Here is a 17,039-nt window from a genome sequence, read left to right as displayed (position 1 = left end):
TCTCCAGTGATTACCACGTTGGCTGTGGTTTTTTTCATATATAGCTTGTATTGTCTTGAGGAATTTTCCTTACATTCCTATCTTCTCAAGTGTCTTAAACAGGAATTGGTATTGATGTTGTTGAATGCTTTTTCTGCATCTATCGATATTATCATATTGTTCTTATAGTTTTTCATGTCAATGTGGAGAATGATACTAATTGTCTTTCTTATGTTTTACCATCACTGCATCTCTAGTATGAATCCCACTTGGTCATGGTGAATTATTTGCTTTATATAATTTTGTATTCTATTGGCCAGTATTTTGTTAAGGAATTTTGCATCAACGTTCATTAGGGATATTGGTCTGTAGTTCTCAATTCTTGTGGGATCCTTGTCCAGTTTTGGTATCAGAGTTATACTAGCTTCATAGAAAGAGTTCGGGAGTTTGCCTTTTTTTACTTTGTTCTGGAAGAATTTGTGTAGGATTGGTGTTAGTTTTTCCCTAAATGCTTAGTAGAATTCTCCTGTGAAGCCATCTGGTCCAAGGGAATTTTTTGTTGTTAATCCCTTGATAACCTTGTCTATTTCTTTTATTGCTTTGGGTCTATTGAGATTCTTCTTGACTTCCTTTGGGGATAGTCTAGGGAGGGGTTGTTTTTCCAAGAATTTGTCCATTTTTTCCAAGTTGTTGAATTCATTGGGGGTACAGTTCTTTGTAGTACTGTGTAATTATCCTTTTGATTTCATTAGGGTCTGTTGTAATGTCCCCTCTTTCAGCCCTCATTCTTGCTATTGAAATTTGTTCCCTCATTTCTTTGCTTAGGTTTGGCAGCTGTTTGTCGATTCTGTTTATCCTCTCAAAGAACCAACTTTTAGCAGCATTACTTTTTCCATAGTTTTCTTAGTTTCCCTCTCCTGAATCTCAGCTCTGATTTTTATTATTTCTTTTATTTTGCTATTAATAGGATTGTCCTGTTGACTCTGTTCTAGTTGTTGTAAATGTTGTGCCAGCATATCAATCATACGTCTTTCTTCCTTTTTCATGTGTGCATGTCTTGCTATGAAACTTTCTCCAATAACTGCCTTGCTGTGTCTAATAAGTTTTGTTACGTTGTGTTCTCATTCTCGTTGGTTCCTGGAAATTTCCTAATTTCATCTCTGATCTGGGCCAGTGCGTACTTCTTTTGTAATAGTTGTTCATCTTCCAATGGTTTGCTCTTGTTTCCTTCATCTTCCTTTACTTGATTCCCAGCCTTATGCCACAGTGGTCAGTGAGAGGTCTGCATGATATCAATGTGCTTAAATTTATGTAGACTCTTCTTATGCCCCAGCATGTGGTCTGTCTTCAAATATGTGCCATGTGGGCTTGAAAAGAATGTGAATTTTTTTGTATGTTTGGATGAAAATATCTGTAAATATCTGTCAGGTCAAATTGTCTAATTGTAGTGTTTAGATCTTTAGCCTCCTTGTTGAGTTTCTTTCCCTGTGATCTATCTTTCTCAGAGAGCCGCGTATTGAAGTCACCTACTATAATTGTTGAGGCTGTGATTTATTTTTCCACCTTTTGGAGCATTGGTTGATGTATTCAGTGGGTCTCTCATTCTGGGGATATATATTTAAAATGCTTAGTGATTATTTGTCCACATTACCTTGGGCATTACATAGTGTCCTTCCTTATCTCTTTTTATGGTTTGCACTTTGAGGTCAATTTTATCCAAGATTACAATTGCAACCCCTGCTTTTTTTTAATTGCTGTTTGCTTGGTATGACTTTCTCCAGTCTTTGATTTTCAGCATATTTTTGTCTGTAGTCTTGAGAAGTGACTCCTGTAAGCAGCAGATTGATGGGTTGTGTTTTCTAAGCCAGTCTGCTAGCCTCAGTCTTTTAATGCCTGAGTTCAGGTCATTGATATTCTGGGTCATTATCTTCATCTGTGGACTCTGAGATGTCATCTTATACCTTTTGTGTTGGGTGTTTTCCTACCTCCCTTTCTTATCACTGTGTTGTCCATGTGTGTTGTTCATTCTCTACTTCTTTCCACCCTTAAGCCAATGTTATGTTGGGGGCTGTCTTCTCTTTGTTGTCCTCTGGGTGGGGTTGTTGCATGTTTCAGTCTCTTATTTATGCTTGTTAAGTGCTGTTCTCATTTTGTTAAGTCTGCTTAGCTGTCCTCCAAGTCACTGGTGTGATTCTCTGCTTCCTCCAGTCGATTCTTGAGGTCCGTGTGTCCATTAATAGTTTTTGTTATCTCGTCCCTAAGCTCATGTATTTCCCTTTGGTGTGTGGACTTTGTTTCCTCTATCATTTCATCCTTTTTTTGTATTGTTTCCCTCATATCTTGTATGTCTCCAAACAGCATTCTGAAAATTTCTTTTTGTGGTAGATCATAGTCTGCTTCTTCTATGTTTGTTGTTAGGTTCAGGACATCTTTTGCCATTGCCTTCTGTTTCTCCTGTTTTTTCATTGAGGTCGTTTGTGTGGATTGCTGTGTGCATTGCATTGTTTTAAAGGAGACAGGTGCTATTTTCCAGGTAGTTGATGAGCACTGGTTATCTCTGGGCGACTCATAGGAATCTTTATTCGAACTGCCTGCACCTAATTTCACTATGGAATTGGCCTACCACTGAATCCTCCTGTGGCTTCACTCTTTCCCTAATCAACCAGTATTCTGTTATTTGGAGAGCAAAGTGGATGGTCCTCTCAGGGGACGCTGGTTGGGTTGTTGTGGACCCACGAGGATGGTGCTGTACTGAGTGATCTCACAAGAAGCTGTGATGGTGTGGCTCAAGGTAGCTTGGGTGCTACAGAGGGTGTTAGGGAGTGCCCGCTGCAACAGGAGTGCCACAGAAGGCTGGTGTGTTGCCCACTTTGGTGTAGAGTACCATGAATTGTGGACGGAATTGCCCTGGTCAAGTAGATTGCTGTAGAGGTTGGGCAGACATTCCCGCAGTAGCATGGAATGTTGGTGTGTGTTAGCCAAGCTGCCTTAGGCTGTTTGAGGCACGATAGCAGGCAGGAGGAAGTTCCCTCAATCACGACCACAGAAGAGGGATAGGCGCTCCCTCAGCCACGCAGGTAGGAATTCCCCTAAAGAAGGTTGCCGGGATTTCCTCAGCCAAGTAGTAAGCATTGCAGAGGGCAGGTTGTGGAATTTCCCTAGGAAGTTCGCAGGATATCCCTTGGAGAAAGGTGGCCGGACTTTCCCCAGCCTTGGGTTATGCTGCAGAGGGTGAAGTGCTCCCAGCTGGGTGGAGGGCAGGTGTAAATACCCTAGGCTAATGGGAGTGGTTTATCTTTATGATCCTCCTGTGACCCAGCAGTGTGGAATTTCCCTCTTAGTAACTCTTCTGTGCTGATTTCTGCGGAGTCCCTCTGGTATATGTTACTCAGTCTCCATCTTCCTGGAAGTCCTTCCAAGAGCAATTGTATACTCAGAAAACATCTCAGCCTAGTCCAGATTAAGTCCATAAGTCCAATATTACCCCACATGTCGATACTAGTCCATAAATTTCTCTTTAGACTCATGCAGCCATGCAGTGATGCTGAATACAGGAGGATCACAGCCCAGGGGCTGGAAAGTCTTATGTATTCAGTGGTGGTTGAAGCATCTCAGCATTGGCAGGGATCTCCACATGGCTCCTTCAGCTCCTAGGGCTCTGGTTACATCAGCATAGCTCCATCAGGCCTCTTCACTAATGTCTCGCAGGGAATCAGCATGTGTCCTGCCTCCAGTGAGCTATTAATCTCCTTAACGCCTCCAAATGAGGTCATCAAGCAGCCACCTGATTGACATGCTAAACTCCACTCCTTCACTCTTACTCTCAAATTGACAACAGATTATGTAACTACCACACACCTTGATCTTTTCTTTCCTGTCCCATTAATGACCTCTTTCTTCATGAATGATGCTCTTGATGTCCTCCCACACCTCATCTGGTCTTCTGTCATTAGTGTTCAATGCATCAAATCTGTTCTTGTGAAGCTCTTGAAATCCATGTGGGAAGTACTCAAGGTAGTATTTTGACTCTTATTTACTCATTTTAACTTTCTTTAGCTTCAACTTGAATTTACTGATAAGGAGTTGTCCTGTTCCACAGTGAGCCTCTGGAATCGTTTTAACTTCTCATGTTGCTTTTCTGTATTGTCTCTTCTAGAGACATAGTCAATTTGATTTCTGTGTATTCCATCTGGAGAACTACTCCTCTATAGTTAGCCTTAATGATGTTGAAAAAAATGTGTTTGCGGTGAACAAGTTGTTTGTCTTGGAAAAATCTAACATGCGATTGCTAGCCTTGTTTGCATCACCAAGACAGTATTTTCCACCTACTGGCCCTTTCTCTTTATTTCCAACTTTTGCATTCCAGTCACACCAATAATTATCAATACATCTTAATTGCACGTTTGATAAATTTCAGACAGAAGTTGTTGGTAGAATTTTTCAATTCATAATTTGCTTTAGTGGCTGGTGCATAAATTTGAATAACAGTTGTATTGATTCCATTTTTGAATCTTATCACAGACTGCATTGTACTTCAAGATAGATCTTGAAATGTATTTGGATTTAGATGGAGGCACATGATTTGGTTTTTCTTGCCTTTTAGTATTTTACTTCCTTTTGGTACTTACCTAAGATAAGTGAATTTGTAGCACGTGCCATATCAGTCATCCACATAGGGAGTTTTAATTTTTAATGCCACTCTAATTTTCAAATTTTTTTGTAAGTTTGTTTGCCTTCTGTATTGAATTCCACAAAGTTTTTATTGAGAGATATTTCTTTTAAATTATCTTTTGAACCCCTGGCAGTTCCATTCCAATGTACTGTTATAATCTTTGTTGGGTGAGCTTCAGCAAAATTTTGCTTTCATCTCATATAAATAAGTGTCCTGTAATTTGAGCATTCTTTTTTGGGCAACATTCTTTGGGATGGGTACAAATAAATTTTCAGGCGATTCCACTGTGTAATACACAGTTAAAATGAAAAGCAAACTTCATTGTTACTACTTTTTTTCAGACTGTGACTCTGGATAGGAGTAGAAAGCCTGTTTTTCTCCCAGGACCAGGAACATCTGGTGGTTTCAAACTGTGGTCTTTGGATTGTGTATCGAAGCCCAATGTTAACCATGAACCCATTGCTCTATAACAGTGGTTCTCAACCTTCCTATTGCTGTGACCCTTTAATACAGTTCCTCATGTTGTAGTGACCCCAACCATAACATTATTTTTGTTGCAACTTCATAACTGTAATTTTGCTACTGTTATGAATTGGGTCATGACTCATAGGTTGAGAACCACTGATTTAGAGCTACTGAAAAGATAGTTTAACAGTGTGCCACCAAAAAGGCCTGATTTGTGGCAGACGGGGGACTAGCTTTGCCACCATCACAATGAACCTGCTCACGCAGCCATCTCAGTGTGACAATTTTTGGCAAAAACCAGCATGCCTCTTGCCCACGCACCTTAGTCACCTGACCTCATTTCATGCAACCGTTTTTGTTCCACAAATGAAGAGAGACATGAAATGTGGCAGTTACATAATCTGTTGTCAACTTAAGACTATTAAGAGTGAAGGGGTTGAGTGTAGCCTGTCAATCAGGTCGCAGCTTGATGACCTCATTTGAAGGCACTAAGGAGATAAATACCTCGCTGGAGGCCAGACACAAACTCACTCCCTGTGAGACATTCCTGTTTAACAAGCCACATGGAACTATGCTGATGGCAGCCAGAACCTTGGAGCTGGAGGAGCCACGTGGAGACCCATGCCAGCATTAATATGCTTCCACTGCCACTGGATCCACAAGACTTTCCACCCACTGGCCTGTGATCTTTCTGCACTCAGTGTCTTTGCATGTGTTGCACAAGTCTGAAGAGTAATTTACAGACTGGTACTGGATATGTTGGCTAATATTGGATTTATGGACTTAATCTGGACCAGGCTGGAATGTTTTCTTAATGTGCAATTACACTTTACATAAAGCTCTTTTTCACACACATGAGTGTCTATGAATTTGTTTCTCTAGTCTACCCAGACTAACACATGAAAGGATTGCAATTTGACGATGTAGCAAAGGTGAATTAAAAACGAAGTAGGTGCTGTCAGCCATCCAAACAGATGAGTTTGAAAAATATTTCCAAGAATGGAATCGCAGATTTGACAAATGTATTAAGTGTAATGGAGAGTACTTTGAAGGTGATAAGGTTGATTTATAAAAATATTTAAATACACAGCTTTTGGGGAAAAGAAATCAGTTTTTTTAGGGTTACCCCTCATATGATTTACCATCCTTGTATCTTCCATGTTGACTAAGGTGATGTCTCACTTAGATAGCTGCTTGTTTTAAAACAAACCTTTATAGCAGATGGACATTGGGCCTCCTCCCTCAATGCAAGAATACTTTGTTCTATTAAACTGGCATGCCATGATGCTCACCTTGACACGATCGCAGAAGACAAAGTGGGTGCACAAGCAAATGTGAAGAAAGCTGATGGAGCCTGGCTATCAAAAGATACAGCATCTAGGGTGTTAAAGACTTGAAGGTGAAAAAGCTGCCATCTAGTTCAGAAGCAACAAAGCCCACATGGAAGAAGCACACCAGCCTGTGTGATTATGAAGTGGCAAAGAGATCAGTTATCAGGCATCAAAGAACAAAAAATCTTATCATTTTGTGCTCACCTCCCTGATACGATAACTGAAAACAAATGGGTGCATAAGCAAGAGTGGTGAAGAAAGCTGATGGTGTCTGGCTATCAAAAGATATAGCATCTGGGGTGTTAAAGGCTTGAAGGTGAACAAGTTGCCATGTAGTTCAGATGCAACAAAGCCCACATGGAAGAAGCACACCAGCCAGTGTGATCACGAAGTGTTGAAGGGATGAAGTATCAGGCATCAAAGAACAAAACATATTGTGAATGAGGGGGAGTGCGGAGTGGGGACCCAAAACTCATCTGTAGGCAACTGGACATCCCCTTACGGAAGGGTTGCAAGGAGGAGACGAGCCAGTCAAGGTGCAGTGTCGCAGCGATGAAACACAACTTTCCTCTAGTTCCTAAATGCTTCCTCCCCACCCATTATCATGATCCCAATTCTACCTTACAAATCTGGCTAGATCAGAGGATGTACACTGGTACATATAGGAACTGGAAACACAGGGAACACAGGATAGATGATCCCTTCAGGAACAGTGCTGAGAGTGGTGATATTGGGAGCGTGGGATAGAGAGGGGAAACTGATTGCAAGGATCTACATATAACCTCCTCCCTGGGGGATGGACAACAGAAGGGTGGGTGAAAGGAGACATGGGGCAGTGTAAGATATGCCAAAATAATAATTTATAAACTATCAAGGATTCAATAGGGAGAGGGGAGGGGGAAAATGAGCTGATGCCAGGGGCTTGCATGGAGAGCAAATGTTTTGAGAATGATGAGGGTAACGAATGTACAAGTGTGCTTTATACAATTGATGTAAGTATGAATTATGATAAGAGTTGTATGAGCCCCCAATAAAATGATAAACAAACAAAACCTTTAAGATCCCAGGTGCTATTCTTTCTGATAGCTTGGCACCATTTGATTTCTTCACCACACTTTGCTATTGCACCAATATCTTCTGTATTTCTCCCATGAGGGTGAGTATCAAGCAAGGCCATGTTGTAAGAACTAATTGTTGTTAAATTGTTAGTTTTGCCTGACCATGAACTCCCATTGTTTGTGCAAATAGCATCCAGTCATGTAAGGATCTACTCTATACAAGTCAATAATCCAAGAATTGCAATATGTGGTTAGCCTACAATTGTTCAATCTCCCTCTCACAAGTGTTTTAAAATTAGAACCATGAGCTAATCAGTGGCACTCAAAAAGCAGATCCTTATGCTTCAGGGAGATGACCAGTAAGATTCTCTACCAGCTGGGGTGACTACAGAAACAAATCCAGTGACACGTATGTGTAAGAAAGATTACACACACACACACACTGTAGGAAAACTACAGGCCGGTACATGCAAAGTCACGTGGACACCAGGTTGGTGTAAACCTGGAGGGGTCTGGCAATTCTCTGGGTGGCCAGAAAGGAGGAAGGTAACAATGTCAAACACAAGTCTGCCAGAATAACACATATCTTAATTCAGCAAATAGGGCATTGAAATAGCAATTAACTGTTAGTCTGCCTACCAATAGTTAAATGTTCTTGGTATAGCTGTTTTCTGCTTCTTCGCACACCAGGTAGTTTCAGGTTAAGGTGTGTTTGAAGTATAGCCTAGTTCAACTAGTAGGGTTTCCACATAGCTATGGCCCTCTGCTATGGCCTTTGGAGCGTGTTGTACACATTGAAGATCCAGGGATCAATGTTACAGTGTTATTTGGCACACGCCTGACTCCCCAGGGTGTGAACAGAAACTCAGGCCAATGTGGCCTATTAGCATATTAGTAGGCATACTCCCAATGTAGGGAGTATTATTAGTCACCTTTTTCCCCACTAGGAAGTTGGTCTTCCCTCTTTTTTTAACCAACCAATAGGCCCTTTCCTCTCTAAGATGTATATGTTCCCTTTCCTCTCTCCTGATTTGATTTTCTCATCAGTATCACTCACATGGTAGGAATGACTGCCAATTCAGGGAGACCTCATCATACCTTTTCATGGCAGCCAATAATCAATCTCACTCAAAAATTTGTTCCCAGTTAACATGAGGACCCCTCCACTAAGTGGCCTTCAAGATACCTGTATAGAGAGGATGGTGCATGGCTCATGGACACCAGTCATGCTCTCTCCTGAGCTGCCTGTCCAACCTCATCACAGACTGGAGGGCCTGAAAGTCTTGAGTCTGCTCCCATCCTGGTGTACATCCGTACTGCAGTGGATTCATACAGTATTTGTCCTTTTGTGATTGACTTCCTTCAGTCAGCATAATGGTTACCAGATCCCTCCATGTCAGGAGGTGTTTCATGGTTTCAGGACTATTTTAGGGATATGTAGTATTCCATTTTGTGTATATACCAGTTTTTTAAATCCATTCTTCTGATGGAAATTTGATCTGTTTCTAACTTCTTGCTTATTGTGGTCTGTGCTACAATGAACATGGGAACACATACATCTGTTCATGATCTGTCTCATTTCTTTGGGTATATGACCAGCAATTATATTGCTGGGTCCTATGGTATTTGTTTACAGCTGTCTTAGGAATCATCATATCACTCCCCAGAGTGGTTGTATGCGCTGAAAAGCCCACTCATAATGTATGGGAGTGCTAATGCCTCCATACTCTTCAGCATTTATTCTTCTCTGTTTTATTTTAATTGGGCCATGGTTGTGGCCGTTAGTTTGTATCTCATTGTTGTTTTGATTTGCATTTCCAGGATGGTTAGTGGAGAGCATTTCTTCATGTACTTGTTAGTCATTCGGGTGTCATCTTTGTAAATTTAAGGGGTTACTTTTTCTTGTTGTAGGCTTATAGTATTCTGTAGATTTTAGTAATTAGTCCTTTATGTCATTGTTAAATATCTTTTCCCAATCTATAGGCGCTTGTTTTACTCTTTTGATGCATCTTTTGATGTATAGTGTTTTATTTTTGATAGATCCCATTCATCTACTTTTTTGTCCACTATGTGTGCTTCCTGTGTTATATCTGGTAGTTCGTGTATCCCCTGCACTAGGGCCCTTCGATTTGTTCCAGTTTTCTTGTTGCTGATCTTGATAGCTTTGGGTTTTACATTCAGTTTTGTGATCCACCTCGAGTTCATTTTTTTGCATGGGGTGTGGTATGAGTTCTGTTTCATGCTTCTGCAAATGGATATCTAGTTTTTCCAGCACCATTTATTGAAGAGGACATTTCCTTCCCATTTAATGCTTATTGGACTTTTGTCGAAAATCAGTTGTCTGTAAGAGGATGCTTTTATTTCTGGATTTTCTGTCCAGTTTGATTCGTCTATGCATCTAACATTATACCAGTGCCAGGATGTTTTGACCGGTGTGGCTGTGTAGTGGGTTTTGAGATCAGGTAGTGCAAGACCACTGTAGTAGATACATAATTTCATGTAAGATTGAGGATATGTAATAGTGTATGTGTAGGGGTGGAGTTTAGCCTGTCAATCAAGCATGATGGTGCCTCCTTGTGGGCATTGCCTTCTCATAAGGAGGGCCCTGGAAACCTCTCCTCTCTTTCTCTGCCTTCACCTTCCTGCTGGCTGACCTGATGGTGGCCAGAGCCCTGGAGATGCATCAACCACCATTGAATCCACAAGACTTTGCACCTACTAATCTGTGATATTCCCACATTCTGCATCATTGCATGTGACTATGTGAGTCTTAAGAAGGACTTATGGACTAGTATTGGACTGAGGAACTTGTGTTGAACTGGGCTGGGCTGTTTTTCTGATATATAAAATTTCTTGATATAAAGCATTTTCTTACACATATATAAGTGTCACTGGTTTTGTTTCTGTAGTCAGCTGGCCTACCACAACCACATACTTTTTCTTTAGGAGAAGTTCTTTGCTTATACTGGGCCTCTTCCCTCTCCATATGAAGTTGGTAATTATTTTTTCCACTTCTTAAAAGAATGATGTTGGGAGTTGGATCATAATTGCAATGAATTTGTAGATTGCTTTAGGTAGTATTGACAATTTCACAACATTCAGTTTTCCTATGGATGAACATGGGATATGCCTCCATTTGTATAGGTCTCTTTGGTTTCTTATATTAATGTTCTTTTTTATATAGATTATTTTCTTATGTACAGGTCTTTTGTTTCTTTGGCTAGGTTTATTCCTAGGTATTTCAACTTTTGTGTGGCTATTGTTAATGGTGTTTTAAAATATCTTTTTCAGCTCTCTTATTGCGAGTATAATTAATTTCTGCTTCTTAATCTTGTGTCCTACTACTTTATTAAATTCCTCAATTGTTTCCAACAATCTTATTGTGGAGACCTTAGGGTTCTCTCTATGTAAAATCATACTTTGTGCAAACAGAGTTTCACTTCTTTTTTGCCCAATTGTATTCCCTTAATTTCTTGTTGCTGTATTATATTTCTGGCTAGGACTTCTTGCACAATATTGATTAAAAATAGTGATAAGGGACATCTTTGTCAGGTTCCTGCTTTCAATAGGAATGTTTTCAGCTCTTCCCCATTAAGTGTGATACTGGCTGATAATTTTTCATATATGGCCTTTATTGTGTTGAGGAATTTCCCTTCTATTTCTATCTTGTGTAAGTGCTTTTGTTAGGAATGGGTATTGGTCATTGTCAAATGCTTTTTATTTATCCATCGATATGATCCTGTGGCTCTTATCCTTTATCTTGTTAATGTGGTGGATGACATTATCTGGTTTTCAAATGTTGAACCATACTTGCATCCCTGGAATGAATGCCATTTGGTCAAAATGTATTATTATTTTTGTATGTTGTTGGATTCTATTGCCAGGATTTTGTCTACAATTTTTGCATCTTTGTTCATGGGGGATATTGGTCAATAATTTCTATCTTTGTGGGATCTTTGGCTGGATTTGGGACCAAGGTTATGCTGGCTTCATAGTATGAGTTTAGACGTTTGCTATCATTGTAGAATAGTTTGTGTAGAATTTGAGACAGCTCTTCTCTGAATACTTGGTATAATTATCTTATAAAGTCATCTTATGTGGGGCTTTTTTTTTTCCCGTTGAGAGTTTCTTGATGGCCTTGTCTATTTCTTCTTTTGCTGTGGGTTTGTTCAAGTTTTTAATGTCTGAGTTAATTTAGGTAGAGGGTTAATATCTAGGTATTTGTTCATGCCATTTAGATTATTAAATTTGTTGGCATACAATCTTTCATAATACTGTTATTTTTATTTTGTTTGAATCTGTTGCAGTGCCACCCGTTTCATCTCTAATTATAGATATTTTCATCTACTCTTTCTTTTCCTTTGTTAAATTTGCTAGTGTGTTATCTATTTTGTTCATTCTTTCAAAAAACCAGCTTCTTGTTTTGTTGATTTTTCCATTGTTTTTCTGCTTTCCAGCTCATTTATTTCTGCTGTAATTTTTATAATTTAATTTCTTCTGTTTTTGGAGGGTTTATCTTGTTGACCCTGTTCTGTTTGTTTGAGGCATTGTGTTAAAGTGTTGAAAATTATTTTCTCCCTTTTTAAGATGTGTACATTAATTGCTATAAACTGTCCTGATAGCTATTTTTGCTGTATCCCACAGGTTTTGGTATGTTGTACTATTATTCTCATTTGTTTCTAAGAACCTCCTAATTTCATTTCTGAAATTCAGTCTTTTTAAAGAAGTGTGTTGTTGAATCTCCATGTGTTTGTCATTATGTTTTTATTCTTTCTATTGTTGATTTCTGGTTTTATGGCACTCTGTTCTGAGAAGATGGTTTGTTTGAATGATCTTTATGTGTTTCAATTTAAGACTTGCTTTATGGCCTATCATGTGATCTGTTTTAGAATATGTGCCATATGCATTGGAAAAGAACATGTATCTTTTTTTTCTGTCAATCAGAGAACTCTGTTAATATCTTAGAGGTCAACCAGCTTGATTGTGTTGTTCAGATCTTCACTTTCTTTATTGAGTTTCTTTGCTGTTGATCTGTCTTTCTTTTAGAGTGATGTATTGAAGTCTCCTACTATTATTCGTGATCTGGTGCTTTCTCTTTTCATCTCTTTGAGGATTTAGTTTATTTTGAAGGTCTTTCATTGGGCACATATATTTACTATGACCATGTATTTTTGGTCTATTGATCTTGGATCATTATATAATGTCCATTCTTTTAAAAAAAAGAATTAAATTATTTCATTGGTGGTTTATACAACTCTTATCACAATGCACACATACACCCATTGTGTCAAGCACTTTTGTACATTTGTTTCCTTCATCCTCAAAACATTTGCTTTGTACTTGAGCCCTTGGTATCAGCTCATTTTCCCCTCCCTCCCCACTCCCCACTCCCCCATGAGCCCTTGATAATTTATAAATTTTATTATTTTGTCATATCTTATACCGGCCAATGTCTCCATTCACCCACTTCTCCGCTGTCTGTCCCCAGGGAGGAGGTTATATGTAGATCCTTGTAATCTGTTCCCCCTTTCTCCCTCACCTTCTGGTCCTACGGGGTTCATCTGTCTTGGATTCCCTGTGTTTCCAGTTCCTATCTGTACCAGTGTACATCCTGTGGTCCAGCTGAATTTGTAAGGTAGAATTGGGATGATGATAGTGGGGAGGAGGAAGCATTTAAAAACTAGAGGAAAACTGTAAGTTTCATCATTGCTACATTGCACCCTGACTGGCTCGTCTCCTCCTCACAACCCTTCTGCAAGGGGATGTCAAATTGCCCACATAATGGGCCCTGGGTCCCCACTCTGCATTCCCCCTCATTCACAATGCTATGATTTTTTTTTTTTGCTCTTTGATGCCTGATACCTCATCCCTTTGATGCCTTGTGCTCTCACAGGCTGGTGTGCTTCTTCCATGTGGGCTTTGTTGTTTCTCAGTTAGATGGCCACTTGTTTATTTTCAAGCCTATAGGACCCCAGACTCTATATCTTTTGATAGCCGGGCACCATCAGCTTTCTTCACATTTGCCATGCACCAGCTTTGTCTTCAGCGATGGTGTCGGTATAGGGTTAGTTTAGGGTTATGGATAGATTTAGGATTTTTGTTAGGGTTTGAATTCGTGTTAGGTTTAAGGTGTTTGTGTTTAAGTTAAGGTTAGGTTTGGTGTAGGATTAGGGCTTGTGTTAGTGTTTGGGTTTGGGTTAGTGATAGGTTAGGGGTTAAATGATAACACGTGTTTGAAGGTTTAAGGGTTTAGGGTTAGAGTTAGGATTAGGGTTTGTTTTAGAGTTTGAGTTAGGGATAGGATTATGTTTAGGGTTAGGCTTAGGGTTAGTGGTTGTGTTAGGATTAACATTGGGTTAAAACTTGTGTTTGGGTTAGGTTTATGGCTATGTTTATGGCTAGTGTTAGCCTTAGCTTACAAACCTAACACGGTTTGTGTTAGGGTTGGGGTTAGACTTTGTGTTAAGCTTAGGGTTATGGTTTTTTTAGATAAGGGTTAGGTTTAGAGTTTGGGTTTTTGCTAGTGGTAGGGTTAGGGTAAGAGTTAATATAAGGGTTGGGGTTAAGTGTTTATGCTTAGGGGTTACATGATAACATCTGTGTTAAGGGATTAATAGTTCAGGGTGAGAGTTAGGGTTGGGATTTAGGTTGTATTAGGGTTAGTGTTTATATTAGTATTAGGTTTTATGGTTAGGCTAATTGTTTTGGTTAGGGTTACTCAGGGTTTTGCCTTAGGGTTAGGTTTGCCTTAAGGTTAGTTTTAGGGTTTGTGTTATCATTCTGGATAGAGGAAGGGTTAGGTAAGTTTTAGAGTTAGGGCAGGGTTAGCTACAGGGTCACGGTTAGGGTTAGGGTTAAGGGGTTAATGATAACACCTTTGTTAAGGATTAAGAGTTCAGGGTTAGATTTACAGTTAAGGTTATGAGTAGGGGTATGTTTGTGTTAGGGTTAGGGTTGGCATTAAGATTTTTTCTCTGGCAAAAGGACAAGTACAACATGAGTCTGCTCAGATAAGCTTTTAAAAAAATGCAAAAGAGGCATAGGGAAAAATCTACTGTATACAAACATTCCTGGGGCGAGGACCAGGTAGTATGGCAGGGACCAGACCAAATACAGGGATATATATGGTAGCCAACTAAAAAGGTGGGGAAAGGGAAAAAAATAGTAAAAAAGATATGGGTAGCGGGGGCACAGGGCACTAACCCACCCAAGGGGAGGGTATTGTTTATATCTCCACAGGGAGAGAGGGACCAGATTTCAACCCAGTGCTCCAAGATGTGAATGCAACATGCCGCCATGGAGTAGGGAACCAGTAGAGAGGTCAGAGGGGTTGGCCCTAATCCCAACTACTATGTGGGGACCTGCCCCTCCCCCCCAGAAGAATTTATTTCAAAGGATGGCACTGAATCTGCAGCTCCGGGAGAGGGATATATCTGATCAGAGCACACAGGAGCAGATGAAGGGGGAGGAGGAGAGAGTGGAGCACATCCTGGCCCACCAGACCTTGAAGACGGTGTTCCCAATTAATGCAGCCAGTCCAAAGAGAAGACCACATGGCCATCACCACTATGAGACACAACATCCCTCACTGACCCATAGCCCTACAGGGGACAACACCGGAGACACAGTGTGGGAATTGCGCCCGAACTAATCCCGCCACACCGAGGCAAAACACTAAGGGGTGCAACAGAACAGCAGGGGAACGGAGCGGTGAGGTCCCCAGGGAATGCTGAAGGTGGCTTTTGGGGCCAGGGCATGGTGTCCCAACAGACTGGACTGGAAAACACTCCTAAAGGCCAACAAACAGACCTTGAACTAGTTACAAGCTTTTCTTTCTTGTTTTGTTTTGTTTTTGTTTTTTTTGTCATTGGTTTGTTGTTGTTTTGTTGTATATTGTTGCTTGGTTTTGCTCTGTCTTGTTTTGTGCATGTTATATTCTCCGTAGGTCTGTCTAAATAAGATAGGCTGAATGAACAATCTGGAGGAGAAAACAACGGAACCTCGTTCCGGGGGACATGGGAAAGGGTGGGGGGAAAGGTAGTGGTGTTAAAAAATCCAGGGACAAGGGAACAAGTGATCCCAATCGGTGGTGAATAGGGTGGGGGAGGCCTGGTAGGTCGTGATCAATGGTAATTAACCGAGAGGAATTACTGAAACCCAAATGAAGACTGACTATGATAGTGGGACAAGAGGAAAGTCAAAGGAAATAGAGGAAAGAGTTAGGAGGCAAAGGGCATTTTTAGAGATCTAAATAAACATGTAGATATATGCAAATATATATGAGGATAGGAAAATAGATCTATGTGCATATATTATAGATTTAGTATTAAGGTAGCAGAAGGACACTGGGCCTCCACTCAAGTACTCCCTCAATGCAAGAATACTTTGTTCTATTGAACTGGCATTCTATGATGCTCACCTTCCCGATACAACTGCTGAAGACAAAGCGGGTGAGTAAGCAAATGTGGTAAAGGAAGATGATGGTGCCCGGCTATCAAAAGATACAGCATCTGGGGTCTTAAAGACTTGAAGGTGAACAAACGGCCATCTAGCTCAGAAGCAACAAAGCCCACATGGAAGAAGCACATCAGCCTGTGTGATCACAAGGTGCCAAAAATCAGTTTTCAGACATCAAAGAATAAAAAATCATATCATTGTATGCTCACCTCCCTGATATGATCGCTGAAGACAAATGGGTACATGAGCAGATGTTGCGAAAAAAGCTGATGGTGCCCGGCTATCAAAAGATATAGTGTCTGGGGTCTTAAAGACTTGAAGGTAAACAAGCGGCCATCTAGCTGAGAAGCAATAAAGCCCACATGGAAAAATCACACCAGCCTGTGCGATCACGAGGTATCAAAGGGATCAGATATCAGGCATCAGAACAAAAAGTCATAGTGAACGAGGGTGTGTGTGTGTGTGTGTGTGGAGTGGAGACCCAAAACCCATTTGTAGGCCACTGGACATCCCCTTACAAAAGGGTCTCGGGGAGGAGGTGAGCCAGTCAGGGTGTGATGTAGCAATGATGAAACATACAATTTTCCTCTGGTTCCTAAGTGCTTCCTCCTCCCGCACTATCATGATCCCAATTCTACCTTACAAATCTGGCTAGACCAGAGGATGTACACTGGTACAGATAGGAACTGGAAACACAGGGAATCCAGGATGGATGATCCCTTCAGGACCAGTGGTGTGAGTGGGTGGTACTGGGAGGGTTGAGGGAGGATGGGTTGGAACGGGGAACGGATTACAAGGATCTACATGTGACCTCCTCCCTGGGGGACGGATAACAGAAAAGTGGGTGAAGGGAGACGCTGGACATGGCAAGATATGACAAAATAATAATGTATAAATTATCAAGGGTTCATGAGGGAGGGGGAAAATGAGCTGATGCCAGGGGCTTAGGAGGAGAGCAAATGTTTTGAGAATTATGAGGGCAATGAATGTACAAATGTGCTTTACACAGTTGATTGTATGTATGGTTGTGATAAGAGTTGTATGAGCCCCTAACAAAATGATTTAAAAAAAAGTGGG

The sequence above is a fragment of the Echinops telfairi genome, unplaced genomic scaffold, assembly GCF_000313985.2.
Source record: "Echinops telfairi isolate 266 unplaced genomic scaffold, ASM31398v2 ScPeMD7_35;HRSCAF=133_1, whole genome shotgun sequence".
Lineage (NCBI taxonomy): Eukaryota > Metazoa > Chordata > Mammalia > Afrosoricida > Tenrecidae > Echinops > Echinops telfairi.
This window is presented reverse-complemented; position numbering follows the sequence as displayed.